This window comes from Schistocerca serialis, chromosome 8 (genome assembly GCF_023864345.2).
Source record: "Schistocerca serialis cubense isolate TAMUIC-IGC-003099 chromosome 8, iqSchSeri2.2, whole genome shotgun sequence".
NCBI lineage: Eukaryota > Metazoa > Arthropoda > Insecta > Orthoptera > Acrididae > Schistocerca > Schistocerca serialis.
The window spans coordinates 586,592,205-586,617,200 of record NC_064645.1 but is presented as its reverse complement, the minus strand read 5'-3'; positions in this window follow the sequence as shown (position 1 = coordinate 586,617,200).

Sequence of the window (24,996 nt, the reverse complement as noted above, 5' to 3'; positions counted from 1 at the left end):
AATCTATCTATCTACTGCTTGAGCCTTTGTATTGCTTGAGCCTTTGTCCCGCAGTTTGCCCAGGGTCTGCACTCTTACAATCGGATTTGGCATGGTTAATTCGAAGCGGTGGCCAGAGGCCCATCCTGCTGCCACCCCATACCCCTCAGGATGGAATCAGTGTACCCCAGCTGTCTGTGTCCTGTGTAAAACATTAAACAGTGCAAACATGTTTCAAATGCCTGCGAGTTGTGTAACTGAGGCAGGATGCGGGGACCACCCCAGTATTCACCAGGTCGTATGTGGAGAACCGCCTGAAAACTACTAACAAGCCAGCCGACACACCGGCCCTCGTCGTTAATCCGCCAGGCGGATACTATCAGAGGCCAGCGCGCCTACTCGAGTCCAACTAACCTGGCGGGTACATCATAATTTCAAAATATGTAACATAATCAAGTTGTGAGTGGGTTTTAAAGATCCACTGTCTCATCATCACATAAACGACATGGCTGAAAGTGGCAGTAGATACACCACCAGGAAAGGATGTTAAAAAATGTTCAAATGTGTGTAAAATCTTATGGGACTTAACTGCTAAGGTCATCAGTCCCTAAGCGTACACACTACTTAACCTAAATTATCCTAAGGACAAACACACACACACCCATGCCCGAGGAAGGACTCGACCTCCGCTGGGACCAGCCGCACAGCCCGTGACTGCAGCGCCTAATACCGCGCGACCGGAAAGGATGTAAAGCACACATTATCCAAAGAAATAATATACCATAATTAGCGATCACTGCCAGCTTAGAGCGTCATAAACAGTTTCACAACGACTAGCACGACCCAAGTACACTTTCGGTGTCCTAAATATAAACTGCGATACTCGAGGTACTTGACTGAAGCAAGATGTGCTGACAATACATTCAGGACAACACGAGGCTACCTCTGTTCGCTAGCTACCAAAAGAACTGATATTCCCCGTATGCCATAGGCCATTAGGTATATGTGCAAGGAATGAACATGTCTGTTCATTAAAGTATAAATATTAAAGGCCTTAATAATTAAAGAACTTGACACTAAAAAGTGAATAATCAACTTGGTATACAAGCATGTAATCAATAAGAGCTACGTTTTTCCTAGGATCACAGCCTATTGCCATGACTGACTAGTTGTAGTGTGAGATGAAATAGATCATAACACAATAAAAAGAAAGCGAACTTAATTACCTCCAGTCAGAGTCAAATTTATTTCAGATCTTATCACACAACTGCGTTACCATATCCAATGAAAATGAAAACACAAAATAAATCCTTCCAGTGTATGTCTAACATACACAACAAAGATCTTCAGGTGTACAGAGCGATAATGTTGTCTAAGGTTCTCAGAAGGACAGGAGTATTTTCTACTCGTACTTCAAAATTTGTTGCTGAGGCTGTAGCACTATATGCAAGATAACTGCTGTGAAGGTGGACATCACAAGGCAGCATTTTTTCTCTTATTCTTTATATGTCGTTAATAGTTGCACTTGAGTATTTTTCGTTTGAATGTATACTAAATTTGTTGCTGTAACTCATGAGTGCAGTATTACTAATAATAACAGGAAATTATTTTTCCACTCTCTGAATAAGAGAATGAGCAAGAGAATTCACGCAAAAATGTTGCGTCCAGCTTGGAAAGGGAGTGAGAAAGACACTTTATTAATACAAGAGATGTTGATTTCTGTTGTTGTGGTCTTCAGTCCAGAGACTCTATCTTGTGCAAGCTTCTTCAAGTACCTACTGCAACCTACATCCTTCTGAATCTGCTTAGTGTATTCATCTCTTGGTCTCCCTCTACGATCTTTACCCTCCACGCTACCATCCATTACTAAATTGGCGATCCCTTGATGCCTCAAAACATGTCCTACGAACCGATCCCTTCTTCTACCCAAGTTGTGCCACAAATTCCTGTTCTCTCCAATTCTATTCAGTACCTCCTCATTAGATACGTGATCTACCCATCTAATCTTCCGCATTCTTCTGTACCACCACATTTCGAAAGCTTCTATTCTCTCCTTGTCTAAATTATTTATCGTCCATGTTTCACTTCCATACGTAGCTACACTCCATACAAATACTTTCAGAAAAGACTTCCTGACACTTATATCTATACTCGATGTTAACAAACTTCTTCAGAATCTCCTCCTTGCCATTGCCGGTCTACATCTTACATCCTCTCTACTTCGATCATCATCAGTTATTTTGCTCCCCAGATAGCTACATTCATGTACTACTTTAAATGTCTCATTTCCTAACCTGATTCCCTCAGCATCACCTTATTTAATTCGACTACGTTAAATTATTCTCGTTATTGCTATTTTAGATGTTCATCACATCCTCATTTCAAGAAACTGTCCATTCCCTTCAGCTGGTCTTCCAGGTCCTATGCTGTCTCTGACGAATTACAATGTCATCGGCAAACCTCAAAGTTTTTATTTCTTCTTCAGGGATTTTCATTCCTACTCCAAATTTTTCTTCTGTTTCCTTTACTGCTTGTTCAGTATATGGGTTGAATAATATGATTGCTGTTAATACGAAGTTAATGTCCCCACACAGACGTGGAAGCATCTACAAGTCAATTTAGGAGAAAGAAAAAGAGAGTAGGTGCAGACTTACTTTCGTATTTACGTTGATATACCTGTAGATAAGAGGAATTTTAAATAAAATGCATAAAATCCCTTCGATTTGAACCAGCTAAATGTCCATCATTTCGTGTGTGTGAGTGTCGTCAAACGATCATGGTTAACATCTCACACACAGGGTGCAGGTTAAGAGCTTTGACAAAATTTCAGAGATTGTTTATGGGTTTTTTCTGAGTATTATGGACAAGGAACTGGGTGGCTTGTTACAGAGTAGCTGCATTATGTTTGATTTCCTGTTCTATTTGGCTTTTGTGAAGCCACGCCCCTAAAGGCTTGCTCGCCACGTGACGGGACCCGCACTGGCCCATTCTTGCTGCAGCCGCTGCCAGCTCTTTTCCGCTTTGTTCACAGTTTACAATTCAATACCAAATACGGACAAGGAACTGCTTACGCTTATGATCTATTAAATATCTTCCTCAAATAGGGGCTAATGTTGACTGTGGTATGGTTCTTTTGATTAGGAAAGTTTCCTTTGCCTATGCTAGTCTGCTTTCTCTGTTCTCCTTGCTTACCCTTTCATGTGGCATTTTCCTTCGAAGGCGGGAAGGTGGCCACCAATTACTGTGATGTCAAGCTCATCACTAATCCGACTTCTACTGCTCCTCATTACCTTCGTCTTTGTGCAGTTTATTCTCTCTCTAGTGAACTTGTTACAAGACAATCAATTTTATTTGGAAGTTGCCCAAAGACTAAATGTAAATTTATCCTTCATTAAAAACTAAGAGGGTAAATAGATTTTGATACATAAGTTCCTGACACGCTAAGAAACAGTGTACCAGGATCTAAATTCAGATGTCGTAGTTTTAAGAGGATTTAATTATTTGTGCAAGACGGATGAAGCTGTTAAAATTCTTCCTAGAGGAAGTGTAGAGCTACATAAAGGATGTATTTTGTCGGTTGCAGTCAAAGCAGAATTGAAACGTTTATGGACAAAAGATGCAGTCGCTTCTCTGAATAACAGCAGGCAGTTTTTGACCTACGTCCCTCTCAGAAATGGATAGTAGCCACCGTTTTTGAGGTCATAAACGAATCAGTTCGCAGACGTTGCAAAGTCTTGGAATGTCAGAGCGCACCCGAGCTTCTCTTTCAACCAATGGTTGCCACGAGAAGATCGCAATGTCCACAGGGTATCCTCGTATGCTTTCGCCACTTGCGGTCTTGAGTCACATTAAAGACTGCTGCTCATTATATCGATGATCCTATGCAGGTGATGGCGTTTTTAATCGGCCCGCAACTCAGTCATTGTTTCCGTGAGGCGACATGCTCCTTCACCCTCTGATAAGCACTCAGTGTAACCACCCACTTCCTCCACTCGTTCGACCTCCCTTTCTTCCTAGCAACGATTCTCACATGAATTCTACTCTCTCGAACATGTAAATAATTAAGTTGTCGTTCAGGTTCATTGATAATCAACCAATTCATTCCAGCGTTCATTGATTACTGTCTCTGTTGGCCCTAATTTGTCAGTGAAGGCTGCTTTCGGCTTTTTATGTGAATGTATCCCACTGTTAAACCTTAATGTTTCTAATAGGGATGTATCCGTTGTCAACTTTACTCAGTCTCCTAATGTGTTGGAGGTAGATGCATTTAATAACGAAGTTGATTGTCTTCCACGGTCGGGGTGTACTGAATTCTGGGCAACAAGCAAACATCCGATTCAAAAGGAATAGCCAGTGCTACGGCCTAGAAATTCTGTTGCGAGTGGTTTACGTTTGGCTGCCTGCCGATTAAAGACACAGCAACAAAAGGCAAGGACGGGATTGTGAGTAGAAGATTACACTTTGCATGTTTTCATGTTTATTTTTCTTTGAGTCACCATTCATATGACAGGCCTGACGTGACCCGCTACGAACTGCTCTCTTCCGCCAGCCTGTTAATCTCAGCGTAGCACTAACGCTCTATATTCTCAGCTATTTGTTTGATGTACTTGGCTCTGTCTTCATCTACACTTTTCACTCTTTACAGCTCCCCCTATTACCATGGAAGTTATTCCTTGATCTTATATGTCCTATGATCCTGTCCCTTCTTCGTGACAGTGATTTCCGTATGTTCTTGACTGATTTTCCGGGGAACCTCCTCTTTCCTTATCATTTCACCAAATATTCAACGTCATTTCGTAGCAGCACACCTCACACAATTCGATTCCCTTCTTTTACGCTTTCCCTACAGTCCACGATTCAATACCATACAATTCTGTGTCCGAAACTTTCGATCTGAAAATGACTTCCTCAAACGGAGGCTTATTTTTGATTGTGGTAGACTTTTGACTAGGACAGCGTACTTTCCTTGCTCTCCTTGCTTACCCTTTCGTGTGTCATTTTCTTTCCAAAGCAGCATGGTGGCCACCAATTATTTTGATGTTTGGCTCATCACTAATCTCATTTCCACTGCTCCTCTTTACTTTCCTCGTCCTTCCATTTACTCTCAGCCTACATTCTGTTCTCGTCATAATTCCATACAACAAGTCCTGCAATTGTCAGTCACTTTCACTGAGCCGGCCGGAGTGGCCGTGCGGTTCTAGGCGCTACAGTCTGGAGCCGCACGACTGCTACGGTCGCAGGTTCGAATCCTGCCTCGGGCATGGATGTGTGTGATGTCCTTAGGTTGGTTAGGTTTAATTATTTCTAAGTTCTAGGCGACTGATGACCTCAGAAGTTAAGTCGCATAGTGCTCAGAGCCATTTGAACCACCACTTTCACTGAGGATACCAGTATCATAAGCGAATTTTATCACTAATATCTTTTCATCTTTATATTAATCTCACTGTTGAACATTTCTTTCTGTCATTGCATCGTCGAAGTTGAGATTAAACAGTGCGGGGAAACAACTGCTTCCCTGTCTTACACCTTTCTAATGCCAAATCTTTGTTCTTGGCCTTCCATTTAAAAGTCCCCTCTTGGTACTTGCACATATTGCGTCTTATCCTCACAAAGCTGACTATTTTTCTCAGAATTACGATCATCTTGCACAGTTTCACACTGTCGAAGCTTTTCCTGTTTCGACAAATGCTACGAATATGATTTGAGTTTCTTTCTGTTAGCATTAAGTAATACATGTTTTGCTTAAATTATAAATCTCAACGCTAGAAGTGCATCTCTGGTGAATTTAGCTTTCCGAAAGGAAAACTGATCGTCATCTAACAGCTCGTCAGTCTTCTTTTCCATTCTTCAGTTTATTTCCGTTGCCAGTCAGCTTGGAAACATGGGTTGCAAATGTTATTGTGTGTTTTTTACCTCACTTATCTGCCACTGCTACCTTCAGGACGGTGTGGATCATATTTTTACGCAAGTCTGATGGTTTATCTCCAGTATCATAGATTCTAAACAGCGGGTTGAACAGTCTTCTGGTTCCCACTTCCCCTATTTTGAAATTAACTGCTACCTTGTGATTCTTACAGAATGATGCAACACCCCAATACCTTATATGACCGCAAGTGTTCCAAAGCTGTGTTAATCACTGACTAATAGTGGATCGCCTACGTCTTCAATAACGACTCGCAAGTCTTCTTCTGTCACCAGGCACGTCCTTCACCTCGTAGAGGATTTAAATTAATCTTTCCACCAATCCGCTCTTTCCTCTGCGTTTAACAGCGGGGGCGCCGTTATATTCTTAATGTTGACATCTTTGGTTTTAATTTCACCGAAGACTATTGTATACGCTGCTCAGTTCTTCTAACGACTATTTCTTTCGATTTCAACTTTTCCTACACGTATTTCTCCTTTACCTCCACGCATCTGTTCTTTATTTCATTTCGAAATAACTTGCACTGCTGTATTTCCTTCTTTCCTCGGACGTTTTTATACTTTCTTCTTTCGTTTATCAACAGAAGTATTTCTTTTCTCATCCAAAGTTTCCTTACACCTATGTTTGTCAGTCGAACTCTTGTGACTGCCCTGTTGAGAGACGTTCATACGCCTTCAACTTAATTGCCTATAGTGGTACGATCTACATTCCTACAATGCTTCAAATATATCTCAAAGGTTCTTGGCCGGGCGACTTTCTGTCGTCAGAATGATACGGTTTAACGAAAAGTAACACCAAGAAATGTGAGGATTTTAAAATTGTAAGTTTGATTTCACACGCATCTAAAGTCTTACCAAGGGTGATAAGTAGAAGACTCCACGGAACACTGGAAAAAGTACTGAAGAAGAACAATATGGATTTAGAAGAGGGAAAAGTACAAGAGATGCACATGTACTGTTGAGCATTATAGGTAAGAGATACACTGAAAAAAAAAGTTCAAATGTATGTGAAATTTTATTGGACTTAGCTGCTAAGGTCATCAGTCCCTAAGCTTACACACTACTTAACCTAAATTATCCTAAGGACAAACACATACACCCACGCCATAGAGAGGACTCGAACCTCCGCCAGGATCAGCTGCACAGTCCATGACTGCAGCGCCTGAGACCTCTCGGCTAATCCCGCAAGGCTACACTGAAAGAGGAAGAGAAGTTTATATGTTTTCCTTGACTTGGAAAAAGCCTTTGATGGAGCACAATAGAATCACTTCATGAACATTCTAAAGTAGACTGGAGGGATATGAGGTTGATTATTATGAATGTATAGCAACAACAGAAAATAGGAGTACAGAGTGGAAATGAGACGTCAGGGGAAAGCACAATTGGAAGGGGAGTGAGGCAAGGCTTCTGTCTCTCCACAGTACTGTTTAACGTATATATGGGACATATTATCCAGAAATGACTGAAAATAAAAAGAGGGGTGCGCGTTGGTGGTAGGAGGATAGAATGTATTCGGTTTGCTGATGATATGGTGTTATTGGCAGAGAGCTATAGAACTATGTTTGGAATGTTAAAATAATAATTCAAAATGAGAATTAATAAGAAAAAGACAAAATATGTGGTGATAAGTGAAGAAAAGTATGAACGAATATAAAGTTCAGAAAGAAAAATATAGAACAAGTTAGTGCTGTCAGGTATCTGGGAAGCATAATTACGGAATACGTGGTTGGTTGACTCGGGGGAAGGCCAAACAGTAATGTCATCAATCCCATCGGATAAGGGGAAGATGGAGAAGGGAGTCGGCCGTCTACGTTCAAAGTAACCATCCCGACATTTGCCTAAAGCGATTAAGGGAAATCACGAAAAACCAAAATCAGGACGGCCGAACGGGAACTGGAATCGTCGTCCTCCCGAATGCGAGTCCAGTGTGCTGATCAATGTGCCATCTCGCTCCGTTGGAAGACATCAGATGCAACAACGAGGTGAAAACGCGTGCGCGCTTGGAAACTGCCCAGGAGGCATTTAATAAGATGACGCTTCTATGTGGGTGCATGAGTAGGGATCTGAGGAAGAGACCGACAAAGGGTTTTATATGGAGTGTGGCAGCATCCCGAGCTGGGACATGGACACCGAGGAATGAGGAAGAAAGGAAAATAGATGCGTGAAGTGGATCAGGAAGAGGATGGAAAGGATAAAATGGTTACGACAGTGAGAAATGAGGAGGTATTAAGAAATGTGTGAAAATTTTAAAGCTAATAAAGAACAAGAAACACAGTAGGCTAGGACATTGGATGAGAATAAATTGTTTACTGATGTACGATATGAAAGAAATGGTGAATGGAAGATGAAGAAAAACATGTTTCAAATAGCTCCGAGCACTATGGGACTTAACATCTGTGGTCATCGGTCCCCTAGAACTTAGAACTACTTAAACCTAACTAATCTAAGGACATCAGACACATCCATGCCCGAGGCACGATTCGATGCTGTGACTGTAACGGTCGCGTGGTTCCAGACTGAAGCGCCTAGAACCTATCGGCCACAATGGCCGGCAAGATGAAGAAGGGGACGAAGAAGGTACCAGACGATGGATAGTGTTATGATAGAGAACAGTTATGAAAGAACAAAGAGGGTAGCAAATAACACGACTGCATCGAGAGCTACATGTGGAGACTTACCCTATGGCATAACACTGATGACAATGATTTCTCAGTAACTCAGCATCCCACTTCGTGCCACACTGACTCTTGCGGCCGATTTTTCAAACTTCAGTCTTCTCTTCATCATTACTAAATTCTTCTCCCATTCCATGTCTGCTCTTGGGCAAGATTTACAATCCAATATCAGATCTAAGATCTCTAGCCAACCGTGATTTAATCGATTTGAAATCATCCCTGTGCCTCCGGGCCCTTTTAAAGCAGACGTCCTCTTTTGTCTCTTCTGAAACGTATAATCGCTAGTACTAGCTGAAATTTATTGCATAACTAAGCCTTTCTCTATCTCTTCATCTACTACTGTTTGTGACGTCATCATGTTCTCATGAAGTTTCATTTATTTATTTATTGTTTATTTTGTGTTGGATTTCTATCCATCCTGATGAGAGCAAATCTATCATTGAAACATTCACAGTAACTTACTTTCTGGTCTACATTCTAATTAATAACAAACTGAAATCCAACTCTTATTGTTCCACTTTCTGCTGCTTTTGATATTACCCCATATTCGTCTTAACAGAAATTCTCATCAGTGATCCCCTCTATATGCTACGTTGCACCGCTAAAACTTTTAGATCAAATGGTGACTGCAATGCAGACATCGGTAATCGATTTTAACAAAATATTGTGTGGGCCACACATTAACTCTTTTAATGTAAGATTAGATTGGTAGATCATATAACTAATGAGGAGGTATTGAATAGGATCGGGGAGAAGAGAAGTTTGTGGCACAACTCGACTAGAAGAAGGGATCGGCTGGTAGGACATGTTCTGAGGCATAAAGGGATCATCAATTTAGTATTGGAGGGCAGCGTGGAGGGTAAAAATTGTAAAGGGAGACCAAGAGGTGAATACACTAAGCAGATTCAGAAAGATGTAGGTTGCAGTAGGTACTGGGAGATGAAGAAGCTTGCACAGGATGGAGTAGCAAGGAGAGCTGCATCAAACCAGTCTCAGGACTGAATACCACAACAACAACAACAACAACAACAATGTAACTGGAGGAACTAATGGAATAAATAGTACTGACTTAACGGCTCTGTAACGAGCTATTGGAGACCAATCTTCCAGTACATTCGGAAAATATCCCCGTAAAACCTGCGACAGATTGCCGATGGAGTTCTGGTTCACCTTATATACACCACAAGCCCGTCAACAGTGCGTAGGTTGACGTACTCGATAGCAATGTTACCAGCTTTCTGTCCTATTTTACTCGCGTACGGAACGAGGGGAAAACGACTCTCTGTATAGCTCGGTGCGCGCTCGAAACTCTCTTGTCCCGGCTGCAGTTACAGCGAAGCGGCGCTTTGAGAGGCCGGGGCTGGACAGTGACGAGAGGTGTGCGGCAGAGGCGGAACAAGCCGGCGATGCGATGCCGCAGGCGCAACCGCGTGCGGCGCGGCCGCCTCGGGCCCCTCGGCTTACGGCAGAGCCCCAGGGGCGGGAAATGTTCGCGCTGCGGCGACCAGAGCGTTCGGGCAGATCCCACTGTGTCCGGTTATTGACGAGCTGCCAATAGCGCCGTCAGCTGCTCTCAATATTTCTGCTGTGCTCCAAGTTTAGATTTCGCTTTACAGAATCGTAACGGTCTTTTCACATTTGCCTACTCTGTGGGTTGTTCTGTTGTGGCTTCCAAATGATAATGAGCGCTGATTGTTCGTCAAAAATGTATACATCAGAAATAATTGTGTTTTGCAGTAGATGGAATCATACCTAGCGGCTACATTAGCTGATATTTTCGTTTACACATTAGAATAAAAAAAAATTTTAAAGGCTGACACAAAACAACAAAATAATATCCTTTTTTTGCTATAGATACATCGAGAACATTATAATCCTATTCGACGGCACAATAGAAGACAGTAGCGACATGCATTCACGATTCAACAGTTTACATCCGAAAATACACTACTGACCATTAAAATTGCTACACTACGAGGAAATGCAGATGATAAACGGGTTCTAATCCTGCCTCGGGCATGGATGTGTGTGATGTCCTTAGGTTAGTTAGGTTTAAGTAGTTCTAAGTTCTAGGGGACTGATGACCTAAGATGTTAAGTCCAGTAGTGCTCAAAACCATTTGAACAATTTTTTGATAAAGGGGTATTCATTGGACAACCATATTACACTAGAACTGACATGTGATTACATTTTCACGCAATTTGGGTGCATAGATCCTGAGAAATCAGTACCCACAACAACCACCTCTGGCCGTAATAACGGCCTTGATACGCCTGGGCATTAAGTCAAACAGAGCTTAGACGGCGTGTACAGGTACAGCTGCCCATGCAGCTTCGACACGATACCACAGTTCATCAAGAGTAGTGACTGGCGTATTGTGACGATACAGTTGCTCGGCCACCATTGACTAGACGTTTTCAGTTGGTGATAGGTCTGGTGAATGTGCTGGCCGGAGCAGCAGTCGAACATTTTCTGTATCCAGAAAGGCCCGTACAGGACCTGCAACATGCGGTCGTGCATTGTGCTGCTAGAATGTGGGGTTTCGCAGGGATCGAATGAAGGGTAGAGCCATTGGTCGTAACACATCTGAAATGTAACATCCACTGTTCAAAGTGCCGTCAATGCGAACAATGTGCGTTCACCGCGATGCCGCCAAACAAGGATGCGTCCATCATGATGCTGTAAACAGAACCTGGATTTATTCGAAAAAAATGACGTTTTTCCATTCGTGCGCCCAGGTTCGTCGTTGAGTACACCAACGCAGGCGCTCCTGTCTGTGATGCAGCTTCATGGGTAACCGCAGCCATGCTCTCCGAGCTAACAGTCCATGCTGCAGCAAACGTCGTCGAACTGTTCGTGGAGATGGTTGTTGTCTTGCAAACATCCCCATCTGTGGACTCAGGGATCGAGACGTGGCTGCACGATCCGTTACAGCCATGCGGATAAGATGCCTGTCATCTCGACTGTTAGTGTTACGAGGCCGTTGGGATCCAGCACGGCGTTCCGTATTACCCTCCTGAACCCACGGATTCCATATTCTGCTGACAGTCAACCAACGCGAGCAGCAATGTCGCGATACGATAAACCGCAATCGCGATACGGTACAATCCGACCTTTATCAAGGTCGGAAACGTCATGGTACGAATTTCTCCTCCTTACACAAGGCATCACAACGTTTCACCAGGCAACGCCGGTCAACTGATGTTTGTGTATGAGAAATCGGTTGGAAACTTTCCTTATGTAAGCACGTTGTAGGTTACGCCACCGGAGCCACCCTTGTGTGAATGCTCTGAAAAGCTAATCATTTGCATATCACAGCATCTTCTTCCTGTCGGTTAAATTTCGCGTCTCTAGCACGTCATCTTCGTGGTGTAGCAATTTTAATGGCCAGTAGTGCAAGTCTCACTATGGAAAGCATAAACATTTTCGATTTAAAAATTTCAAACGAAAAATCTGAACAGACATTCAATATTTTTCGTAAGCCAACGACAACAGACATAATTATCCACAATCAATCATGCCACCCGGGAGCAGACAAACTCACATATTTCCATTCTATGATAAACAGATTGATCTAATTACTGCTGGAAAAACAAAAAGACTACGTTTCTCCGAAACATGGCAATAAATAACGGTTATGCTACAAACTTTGTGGAGACATTATTAAAAAACAAAACCAAATACATGCCAATCCCGTAAATGAAATAACTTTAAGTGTAGACACAACCGAATCACAGAAAACCAAAGTTCTTGTACCGCCATCTCTAGATATCATTTCCGACGAAATTACTAGTGGTTTCAAGAATACAAAATTATACACTAGCTACAGAGGCACTAACAAACTACAATGACTATTGAGACACATACCACGGATATCAGAGCTATTTTCGCAATCAGGAATCTACAAATTGCTCAAAATTTTATATTTATACAAACAGGTGGAAAAGATAGCACACGATTTAATGAACACAGGACAACAAGCGACAATAACCCATCCACCTTTGCTGCACACTTAAAAGACGTTAAGCACACAATACCTAATACTGATCAACTGCCGGCCGTGGTAGCTGAGCGGTTCTAGGCACGTCAGTCCGGAACCACGCGGCTGCTATGGTCGCAGGTTCGAATCCTGCCTCGGGCATGGATGTGTTTGATGTCCTTAGGTTAGTTAGTTTTAAGTAGTTCTAAGTTTAGGGGACTGATGACTTCAGCTGTTAAGACCCATAGCGCTTAGAGCAGTTTGAACCATTTTGAACAGATGAATCACTTCAAATGTTACCTAAGTTACAGAAAGGAAAAAAATCATTGTTGTAATGGAGGAAACTGAAACTTAGATCTATCCAAAAGACCTGTCAGACAAACTTTTAAATGTGCAAAAAGAATTGCGAAATGGAAAATTCTAGACAACCTTTTAACAATTCTATCAAAAAGCATTACAGAACCATACAACGTAGAATTGTCGTTACACTCATTAATAAATATGACTGTATTACGAAAGCACACGCGACCGGAAAGCAGGTTTTACTCGATTCTCAGTTTTCAGTACCCTCCCAGTAGATTAGTGTGATATACACTCCTGGAAATGGAAAAAAGAACACACTGACACCGGTGTGTCAGACCCACCATACTTGCTCCGGACACTGCGAGAGGGCTGTACAAGCAATGATCACACGCACGGCACAGCGGACACACCAGGAACCGCGGTGTTGGCCGTCGAATGGCCCTAGCTGCGCAGCATTTGTGCACCGCCACCGTCAGTGTCAGCCAGTTTGCCGTGGCATACGGAGCTCCATCGCAGTCTTTAACACTGGTAGCACGCCGCGACAACGTGGACGTGAACCGTATGTGCAGTTGATGGACTTTGAACGAGGGCGTATAGTGGGCATGCGGGAGGCCGGGTGGACGTACCGCCGAATTGCTCAACACGTGGGGCGTGAGGTCTCCACAGTACATCGATGTTTTCGCCAGTGGTCGGCGGAAGGTGCACGTGCCCGTCGACCTGGGACCGGACCGCAGCGACGCACGGATGCACGCCAAGATCTTAGGATCCTACGCAGTGCCGTAGGGGACCGCACCGCCACTTCCCAGCAAATTAGGGACACTGTTGCTCCTGGGGTATCGGCGAGGACCATTCGCAACCGTCTCCATGAAGCTGGGCTACGGTCCCGCACACCGTTAGGCCGTCTTCCGCTCACGCCCCAACATCGTGCAGCCCGCCTCCAGTGGTGTCGCGACAGGCGTGAATGGAGGGACGAATGAAGACGTGTCGTCTTCAGCGATGAGAGTCGCTTCTGCCTTGGTGCCAATGATGGTCGTATGCATGTTTGGCGCCGTGCAGGTGAGCGCCACAATCAGGACTGCATACGACCGAGGCACACAGGGCCAACACCCGGCATCATGGTGTGGGGAGCGATCTCCTACACTGGCCGTACACCACTGGTGATCGTCGAGGGGTCACTGAATAGTGCACGGTACATCCAAACCGTCATCGAACCCATCGTTCTACCATTCCTAGACCGGCAAGGGAACTTGCTGTTCCAACAGGACAATGCACGTCCGCATGTATCCCGTGCCACCCAACGTGCTCTAGAAGGTGTAAGTCAACTAAACTGGCCAGCAAGATCTCCGGATCTGTCCCCCATTGAACATGTTTGGGACTGGATGAAGCGTCGTCTCACGCGGTCTGCACGTCCAGCATGAACGCTGGTCGAACTGAGGCGCCAGGTGGAAATGGCATAGCAAGCCGTTCCACAGGACTACATCCAGCATCTCTACGATCGTCTCCATGGGAGAATAGCAGCCTGCATTGCTGCGAAAGGTGGATATACACTGTACTAGTGCCGACATTGTGCATGCTCTGTTGCCTGTGTCTATGTGCCTGTGGTTCTGTCAGTGTGATCATGTGATGTATCTGACCCCAGGAATGTGTCAATAAAGTTTCCCCTTCCTGGGACAATGAATTCACGGTGTTCTTATTTCAATTTCCAGGAGTGTATTTTGTATATAACGTGTATATTTACACCAATGATGAACGATAATTAAATATAATTGAGGACAATGGCATACGTAGGTTAAGAAACTTCTGCAAAATAATTATAATCTTCCTAGTGTTAGTACGATAAAATATCGACCTTATATATAAAAGCTTTGCAGCAACTGCTAGGAAGTAACGCGCTCCTAAAACATACAAAAGGCTTTATAATTTATATCATTAGCATTATAACCAGTCATAAGAGCAAGGAGAGGTACATGGCATAATATGCTAGTAAAGAATCATCCGTAAAGTACGTTATAATGCACCTAAAACAATTTCAGTCGTGACTTGTTCCTATGTAAAAATCACAAGTTCCACTAATGTATACAACGAATAACGCTTCCTTTTTAGGGACTTGCAAATGGCCTAGGGCCGAAATTGTACAATCGCACGTGAAGTAAAGAAAATAGCAGCTGCAGGCACCAGGAAATCATTCGAAAAAAGAAAAACTATAAATTGAGCTGAGACGGTGATAAAAACCGCTATTAACACAATTCCAGTTTTTGTTCGTTTTCATAGAACGTACCGCGAAAAAATAAGCGCAGCCAGTGACAATGGATCCATTTGGAAGAATTTTTCAATCTCTACATCTCATATCAAGGAGTGTAAATAGACAGGCAAAACGCGCAGAATTTCAAAATGGTTCATGAAATGAAAGACAAAGCCTGTGAGTATCAACAAGCACAGCTAAATGTTTTTGCTAGCAGATGTTAAAGAATGTTGAGAAATAAAACCTCTTCTGCTGTACGATTTTTGGAAATTTGCGGTAAGATTAATGGGACCAAACTGCTGAAGTCATCGGTCCATAAGCTTACACACTACTTAATCTATCTTAAACTAACTTACACTAAGGACAACATACAGACCGATGCCCGAGGGAGGCCTCGAACCTCCGACGGGGGACCCGCACAGGCCGTGACAAGAAACCTCAGACCGCGCGGCTCTGCCGTAAGATCCTTTTATTCTTAGGCGCTACCTGTTTCACACAACTTGTAGCTACATCTTCAGATGCAAATCTGTATACAAGTGGAGAAAAAATCGTGTAGAAAAATAAGTAATGACATGGAAGCAATGACGCCTTGCTACGTCGCTGGAGGCATTTGGCGCCGCATCTGTACACACACGCCACCTAATTCCGGTAAATTACGGGAATAGGAGGGCGGGGGGGGGGGGGGGCGAGAGGGGGCGAAGAGCTCTGATGCCACGTTCAATCACATCCCAGATGTTTTCAAATGGTTCAAATGGCTCTGAGCACCATGGGACTTAACATCTGAGGTCATCAGTCCCATAGACCTAGAACTACTTAAACCTACTTAACCTAGGGACATCACACTCATCCATGCCCGAGGCAGGATTAGAACCTGCGACCGTAGCAGCATCGCGGTTCCGGACTGAAGCGCCTAGAACTGCTCGGCCACAGCGGCTAGCCCAGATGTTTTCGGTCGGGTTCAGATCTGGCAAGCTGCAACTCGCCACTATGTTCCCCGAACTACTCCATCACCCTCCTGGCCTTGTGGCATAACGGATTATCTTCTAGAAAAATGCCGCTGCCGTCGCGAAACGCGATCGTCATGAAGGGATGTACGTTGGCTACAACCAGTGGACGATATTCCTTGGCCATCATGGTGCATTGCACGAGCTCCACTGGACATGTGGATGCCTAAGTTTATGTTCCTCGGAGCGTAATCGAGCCACTGCCAGCTTGTCTCCGTCACATAGTACTGGTGCCGAGGAGCTTTTCACCTGGATGACGACGATTCGCGACCACCTGTCGGCATGATGAAGGTATCGAGATTCATCAGACAATGCAACGCTCTGCCACTGTGCCAACGTCCGGTGCCGATGGTCACGTGCCCATTACAATCGTAGTTGCCGGCGTCATTGTGTTAACACCGGCACATACATGGGTCATCGGCTGCAGAGGCCCGTCGTTAGGAATGATCGGTGGACCCTGTGTTCAGACACACTTGTGCTCTGCCCAGCATTCAAGTCTGATGTTAGTCCCGCCACAGCTCACCGCCTGTCGTGTTTTACTTGTCTGCCCAGCCTACGACGATGTCTGTAATGAGGGGTGGCAGGCCAAACTCCTTAAAAATCTGGAAGTGATTTCACCTTGGTTTTGCCACGTGTTGAAGACGCTCGCCAAAGCACTCCTCGAACACCTGACAGGTTGTGCAGTTTCCGAAATGCTTGTGCAGACTGCGAAATCTTTAATACAGACAAGACTGCCGTTTTCTTTAAATTCGCTCGTGATAAAACTCTGAAACTGAAAGTCGAAAAACGTGTTGGTGGCAAGTTACCTATAGAACGAATAACCGTTCGACTTTGTACCAACGCAGATGGAACTGCGAAGAAAAAATTGCTCGTGATAGGCAATTAAAATTTCCTGGGTGTTTTAAGCAAGTAAAAAATCTGCTAGTGCACTACAATGTTAGTAAAAGTCCTGGATGACATCCGAACTCTTTGAAGCTGAATTAGGCGTTGTAATCGGGAGGAAAGGAAGATACTAATTCTTGTTGACAACTGTCCAGCACATCCTACCCTCTCTGGTCTGGAGAATTCTAGGCTTGTTTTTCCTCCTGCATCTACGACACACTTATTGCAGCCCGTGGACCAAAGAGTAATTGGGAGTGTGAAGTGCTCATGCTACTGAGAATGATACAATACACTGAGAAAAAGCAGAATTACGCTATTACACTAATGGATGCGACCAGATGCATTACCAAATCTTGGCGCCGTGTCGGTCCAAACCGTCAACAGCAGATTGCTTCATGCAGGAGTCACAACTGAAGGAATAAATACCGCCGAAACTAAAGACACGTTCGATGACATTGATTATCTCCCGCTATGTGCATTGCTGCCACAAATCGTCTGTGATCTTCCGAATCAGTGCGACTATGAAATGTATGTACCAACAGAAGATGACCTCGCCACAACTAAAGCACAAACTGAATTCGAAATTGCAAGTGAAGTGACAAATAAGGTCCACAGTGACCGTGAAGTGAGTGAGGAAGATGAAGAAAAAGAGGAAAAAGAAATTAATAAAGTACCTAGCCCCACTGTGAGTGACACTTTAGTAGCCATTAGAATTGTGAATAGGTTCTATGAAGCTCGGGCAGAGAGGAGTGAAATTGCAAATGAAATAATGAACATAGAACATAATTTAGAAAGTGTGTATTGGGCAAATAGCAGAGTAAAATAACTGATATTTCGCTTCTGAGTAAAGACGTTTGGTGAGTATTTGAGATACTGCTGTATATACTCTATTCATGTAAGATTAAGAGTGAATACTATATGTAAAACAAAACAAGGTTAAATTGGCATAACAGTTGACTGCAAAATACTAATCTGAGTTACTACGATATTCATTTATAACAACATATCTGTGAATGTTGATACGGCGAGGTTCAACTGTAGTTGTATCAGCAAGCTGTTGTGTCTGTATCGGAAATACGCATCAGAATCTGTGGGTTATGTCATGAGCATGACGACTTTACTTTCGGTGAAACACAGTAACAATTTGCATAAAAAGAGAGTCTTACACTAAAATTATAAGGAGGAAAAGCGCGTAAAATCATCGCTAAAATATTAAGAGTTTAGAAGTGCGTGTGCATCAACTGTAAATAGTATAAAGAAGGAGAACTATAAATCTGAATTAAGTTTCTCAAAACATTAAAAGTGTAAAACTATACAAAGCATAAAAATCAGAGTAGCAGAGCTACATCTACATCTACATCTACATGATTACTCTGCAATTCACATTTAAGTGCTTGGCAGAGGGTTCATCGAACCACAATCATACTATCTCTCCACCATTCCACTCCCGAACAGCGCGCGGGAAAAACGAACAGCTAAACCTTTCTGTGCGAGCTCTGATCTCTCTTATTTTATTCTGATGATCATTCCTACCTATGTAGGTTGGGCTCAACAAAATATTTTCGCATTCGGAAGAGAAAGTTGGTGACTGAAATTTCGTAAATAGATCTCGCCGCGACGAAGAACGTCTTTGCTTTAATGACTTCCACCCCAACTCGCGTATCGTATCTGCCACACTCTCTCCCCTATTACGTGATAATACAAAACGAGTTGCCATTTTTTGCACCCTTTCGATGTCCTCCGTCAATCCCACCTGGTAAGGATCCCACACCGCGCAGCAATATTCTAACAGAGGTCGAACGAGTGTAGTGTAAGCTGTCTCTTTAGTGGACTTGTTGCATCTTCTAAGTGTCCTGCCAATGAAACGCAACCTTTGGCTCGCCTTCCCCACAATATTATCTATGTGGTCTTTCCAACTGAAGTTGTTCGTAATTTTAACACCCAGGTACTTCGTTGAATAGACAGCCTTAAGAATTGTACTATTTATCGAGTAATCGAATTCCAATGGATTTCTTTTGGAACTCATGCGGATCACCTCACACTTTTCGTTATTTAACGTCAACTACCACCTGCCACACCATACAGCAATGTTTTCTAAATTGCTATGCAACTGATACTGCTCTTCGGATGACCTTACTAAATGGTAAATTACAGCATCATCGGCGAACAACCTAAGAGAACTGCTCAGATTGTCACCCAGGTCATTTATATAGATCAGGAACAGCAGAGGTCCCAGGACGCTTCCCTGGGGAACACCTGATATCACTTCAGTTTTACTCGATGATTTGCCGTCTATTACTACGAACTGCGAACTTCCTGACAGGAAATCACGAATCCAGTCGCACAACTGAGATGACACCCCATAGGCCCGCAGCTTGGTTAGAAGTCGCTTGTGAGGAACGGTGTCAAAAGCTTTCCGGAAATCTAGAAGTACAGAATGATCTTGAGATCCCCTGTCGATAGCGGCCATTACTTGCCCGTATCAAGCGATTTGAGTTGCTTCGCAACCCCTAAGGTATCTACTTCTAAGAAACTCATGCTAGCAGCTGTTCGTGTTTCAAATTCTGGAATATTCCATTCGTCTTCCCTGGTGAAGGAATTTGGGAAAATTGCGTTCAGTAACTCCGCTTTAGCGGCACAGCCTTCGGTAACAGTACCATCGGCACTGCGCAGCGAAGGTATTGACTGCGTCTTGCCACTTGTGTACTTTACATACGACCATAATTTCTTCGGATTTTCTACCAAATTTCGAGACAATGTTTCGTTGTGGAACGTATTAAAGGCATCTCGCATTGAAGTCCGTGCCAAATTTCGGGCGTCTGTAAATTTTAGCCAATCTTCGGGGTTTCGCGTCCTTCTGAACTTCCCATGCTCTTTCCGTTGCCTCTGCAACAGCTTTCGGACCTGTTATGTGTACCACGGGGGATCAGTTCCATCTCTTACCAATTTATGAGGTATGAATCTCTCAATTGCTGTTGCTACTATATCTTTGAATTTGAGCCACATCTCGTCTACATTTGCATAGTCAGTTTGGAAGGAATGGAGATTGTCTCTTAGGAAGGCTTCTAGTGACACTTTATCCGCTTTTTTAAATAAAATTATTTTGCGTTTGTTTCTGGTGGATTTGAAAGAAACCGTATTGAGCCTAGCTACAACGACCTTGTGATCACTAATCCCTGTATCAGTCACGATGCTCTCTATTAGCTCTGGATTGTTTGTGGCGAAGAGGTCAAGTGTGTTTTCGCAACCATTTACAATTCGCGTGGGTTCGTGGACTAACTGCTCGAAATAATTTTCATAGAAATCATTTAGGACAATATCGGAAGATGTTTTCTGCCTACCACCGGTTTTGAACAAGTGTTTTTGCCAACATATCGAGGGAAGGTTGAAGTCCCCACCAACTATAACCGTATGAGTGGGGTATTTATTTGTTACGAGACTCAAATTTTCTCTGAACTGTTCAGCAAGTATATCATCGGAGTCTGGTGGTCGGTAGAAGGAGCAAATTATTTACTTAGTTCGACTGTTAAGTATAGCCTCCACCCATACCAATTCGCACGGAGTATCTACTTCGACTTCACTACAAGATAAACCACTACTGACAGACACAAACACTCCACCACCAATTCTGCCTAACCTATCTTTCCTGAACACCGTCTGAGACTTCGTAAAAATTTCTGCAGAACTTATTTCAGGCTTTAGCCAGCTTACTGTACCTATAACGATTTCAGCTTCTGTTCTTTCTATTAGCGCTTGAAGCTCAGGGACTTTCCCAACACAACTACAACACTTTACAACTACAATTCCGACTGTTCCTTGATCCAAGCACGTCCTGTATTTGTCATCCACCCTTTGAGATTGCAGCCCACCCCGTACTTTCCCGAGGCCTTCTAACCTAAAACACCGCCCAGTCCACGCCACACAGCCTCCGCTACGCGTGTAGCCGCCAGCTGAGTGTAGCGAACTCCTGACCTGAGCGGAACCCGAAACCCCACCACCCTATGGCGCAAGTCAAGGAATCTGCAGCCAACACGGTCGCAAAACCGTCTGAGCCTCTGATTCAGATCCACCACCCGGCTCTGCACCAAAGGTCCGCAGTCGGTTCTGTCAACGATGCTGCAGATGGTGAGCTCTGCCTTCATCTCGCAAGCAAGACCGGCAGCCTTCATCAAATCAGATAGCCGCTGGAATCCAGAGAGAATTTCCTTAGATCCAAAGCGACACACGTCATCAGTGCCGACATGTGCCACCACCTGCAGCCGGCTGCACCCTACGTGAAGCAAACTAAAATTAAATGGAACAGTTAATTGTATGTTCTTCTGCTTGGAGTCACTGCAACCCCGCAAGCTCCACATTGTCTACGGAAGCCAGCTGCACTGTAGCCTGCCACTGGGTTGGTTTGTGAGCCGATGTGCCGTTACTGGCTCTTCCTGGTAAGTAGTGCTGACGATCACACGTGCGTTGTGATGAGGTAGATGAAGCATCTAAAGTTTCTAAATTTTACATGGTTTTAGTTTTTGTAATTTTAGTGTGAAACTACATTTTTTACTCGAGCTACAATTATGTTATACCGAAAAATCTGTTATCTTCAATCCCGCCCACTCGCCGTTTGTGATGTTACAGCTGATCAATCGACTGTCTCTGTGGATGTCGGTGTTAGAAAACCTTAGTGATAAATGATCACTCCTAATAGAATCACGAAAAATTGATCACAATGGGTAACTTAACGAACTGAATTAACTAAGTGGGGATGGCCCTAACATGCATGAAACATGGCTGCTGTAGCTAACCAAGATAATACATGTAATGAATTCATCCAACAACAGATTGAAACAAAGCTTTATTTATTGTAGCTTCCTGTCGACTTCAATTTAAACACAAAGTGAACCAATGATAGAGAGCAGTTATGTTCACAAAATGGTAACGCTGGCTACAACCGAATTAATATAGCAGCAACTTTGCAAACATTGGATAATGAGTGTGAGGTTGATACGTTAGTCAATACAACCTTTAGGGAAACCGGTGTGCCGGCCGCTGTGGCCAAATGGTTCTAGGCGCTTCAGTCCGTAACCACGCGGCTGCTACGGTCGCAGGCTCGAATCCTGCATCGGGCATCGATGTGTGTGATGTCCTTAGGTTAGTTAGGTTTACGTAGTTCTAAGTCTAGGGGACTGATGACCTATAATATTAAGTTCCATACTGCTTAGAGCCATTTGAACCATTTTTTGAAACCGCTGTGATTCCCTATTGTTAATCACCCCCGAAGGGTGGAAGGAGCTACAGAAAGAATCAGAAACGCGCCTACTGTCTTGATTGAGACCATGGTTAGCCTGCGGTTACTAATAAGCGTACGTGAATTTAAAAAATGAAAGATCAAATGTCAATCTGAAGTCTTCAGGTTGCCCCTTCAACTCGGTTGGCGACCGCTGCTGTTGCTCACCATACTGAGTGTTACCAGTGCCTGCGAGTGGTTGCTGTGGTGGCTGCTAGGTTCTGAGCAGAGTAGCAGTAACCAGAAACCACGTGAAGATTACAACGAGTGTGTCCGCCGAAATAGCGCGAAGAACTTATACCGTGACACGGCCGGCCACACGAGAATTCTACAAGTAAGAAATGCGCTGGGCAAACATTAGGTGGCAGATGTGCACCTATTTTGTAGGACAATGAGACGAATAATGGCACCACTGGTAAGATGCTGCGCAATGTGCGACTGAATGAAATATTAGGGAGGCGTTATTAATATGGTATCAAAGTTATCAATTGAGGACATGAAGTCTGTATATGAGTCCGCATCTGGAGATGGCGATAAGGAGAAATCGCTCATAAAGTGTAAAGAAACATATGTGATCAAGGCGGACTTGTGTAAATAAAAGTTTTATCAAAGTGACTGGCGCACTTACGTGTTTTGTCATTGATGGATGTCCTTCATACTCCTGTGTCGCTTAGTTAGCATTCTTATTGTATTGGCTGTGTTAAAAAATGTTTCAGAATTTTTGATCAAATTATATGTTATGTGATAGTGTCAATGTTGACATGGACATGAGTGACACTGAGAATGAAAGGCCTGAGTTTATCAAACAAGAGTAAATCTACTTGTTTTTAATGTTTTAAACGTTATAAACTCATTTATCTCTGTTTTAGTAAGGGTGCCATTATCCCTGCAACTGAGAGCCCAAAACAAAATACATACACTCTCCCTCTTTCTCCCTCCCCTCTCTCTCTCTCTCTCTCTCTCTGTCTCTCTCTCTCTCTCTCTCTCTCTCTCTCTCTCTCTCTCTCTCATACCCTCTGCCCCTCCCCACACACACACACCATTCCATCGAAAACTCACATTCAGACTGTATGGCTTATTATTAACCAGTATCCCATTAATTTCATATGTGAAGTGTTGTCGATAGATTACTGAATTTCAATTTCTGTGGAGCTTTGAGTACAAAGTACTGTTGACATTTTTCTTTAGCGGCAGTTTAACCGTTAATGATTTATACTTCATTTTTGAAAGTTTTTCACAGAATGAAAAGGGAGGCAAGGTTATCAAATAAAAAATGCTTGCTGAAATAAGTTCCTCCTTTAATTTGGGACAAAGATAAATCCTAGACACTGCCTTTAGCCATGAGTATCTCGAATAATAAATGCTTGTTCATGAATGAAATTCATTATTAAAGTTTGAGGTTTACTTAAGCCTTAATTATTTAACGATACTGTAAACACTTACAAAGGTATGTCATTTGCATCTATACTCTGGACGTCTCGAAGATGTTTTGTGTTTGCAGCACTGCTATTAATATACTGGTACTGTTGTTAAACTTTTTTCATTCAAGCAATGCTTGAAATACATATTGTGTTACAGATAACTACAGGTATAACTGGTTCCTGAATGTGTAAAGATGCATTACAAAACAGTGACTGAAAAGCGTGTAAGGTGTCAGGCAAATCCAACGTCTTCCATGAAAACCCTGATGTGATAGCAAATCTGGCAATATGTCGCATAGCTCTGAATAAATCCTGACATTAAATTAACCAAAGTAATACGATCAACGAGTGAGCAAATGGATTACCAAAGACTAACACAAGAACTTCTAAATGCATGTCATACCTCCCCACTGTCAAACAGACGCAGTTACAAGGGGAGAAACGAGTACAGAAGCTGAGAGCAGAGCCGTGTAGGCTAGAAGGCCCTACGATAAGAGTGGTACAATGGGACACCCGCATCGCCGGTCGACCGCCAAGAGGTCCATCCCCTAGCCCATGTTAAGAGATAGATCCCTCCAGAAGAACAGTATAGATATTACGAAAACACTAAAAGGGCCACACCAGTTGCATGTTTTAGCTTGAGACTATACGCGTCTCTGTTACATAGCAAACATTAAAAACATTGCCCCCCCATTAAAAGTATAACATTTCTCATTGGACGGGCAAAATTTTTGTAGGTGGAGCTGAAGGTTAACATTGAGGCGCTGATTGGTCAGTTGAAAACACAGCCAGATATCTTTTTCTTAAACCAACTTCGGTAAACAGTAGTAAGGAGAAGTTCGACAGAGTTGCTACTGAGACGGCGAGGTGTGTGGAGCTGCGCCACCAGCCGCCCCTGACGCTGCCTAACCACCGACAAGGTAATAAATGCCGCATAAGAGCGCATAAGGCTTCACTCAGAACTGCAAAAGTCTCATCTGTTACATCTGCTTTTTACGTAATATTAGTGTCGATCATCAATTAAACTTCGTGGTATTCACATTTGCTACTTGAAGTTAAAATCTGGATCGCAATGATTTTTCTGTTATATAATTATTGAGAAGCCACATCAGCCACTGTAATTTGCGACAAGTTAAATAAGTAATTAAAGAAAATTGAGGGTCACTGTAGACCATTTTTGATAGTTTTCTCTTTTATGAAATTTAATTTAGATCTAGATTATAGATGTGATATGGCATAGGTCATCCTTCGATCCATTATAGAACTTGGAAACCCATTCAGGGAATATAGGTTCACAGTTTTGTTGAATGAAGTTGG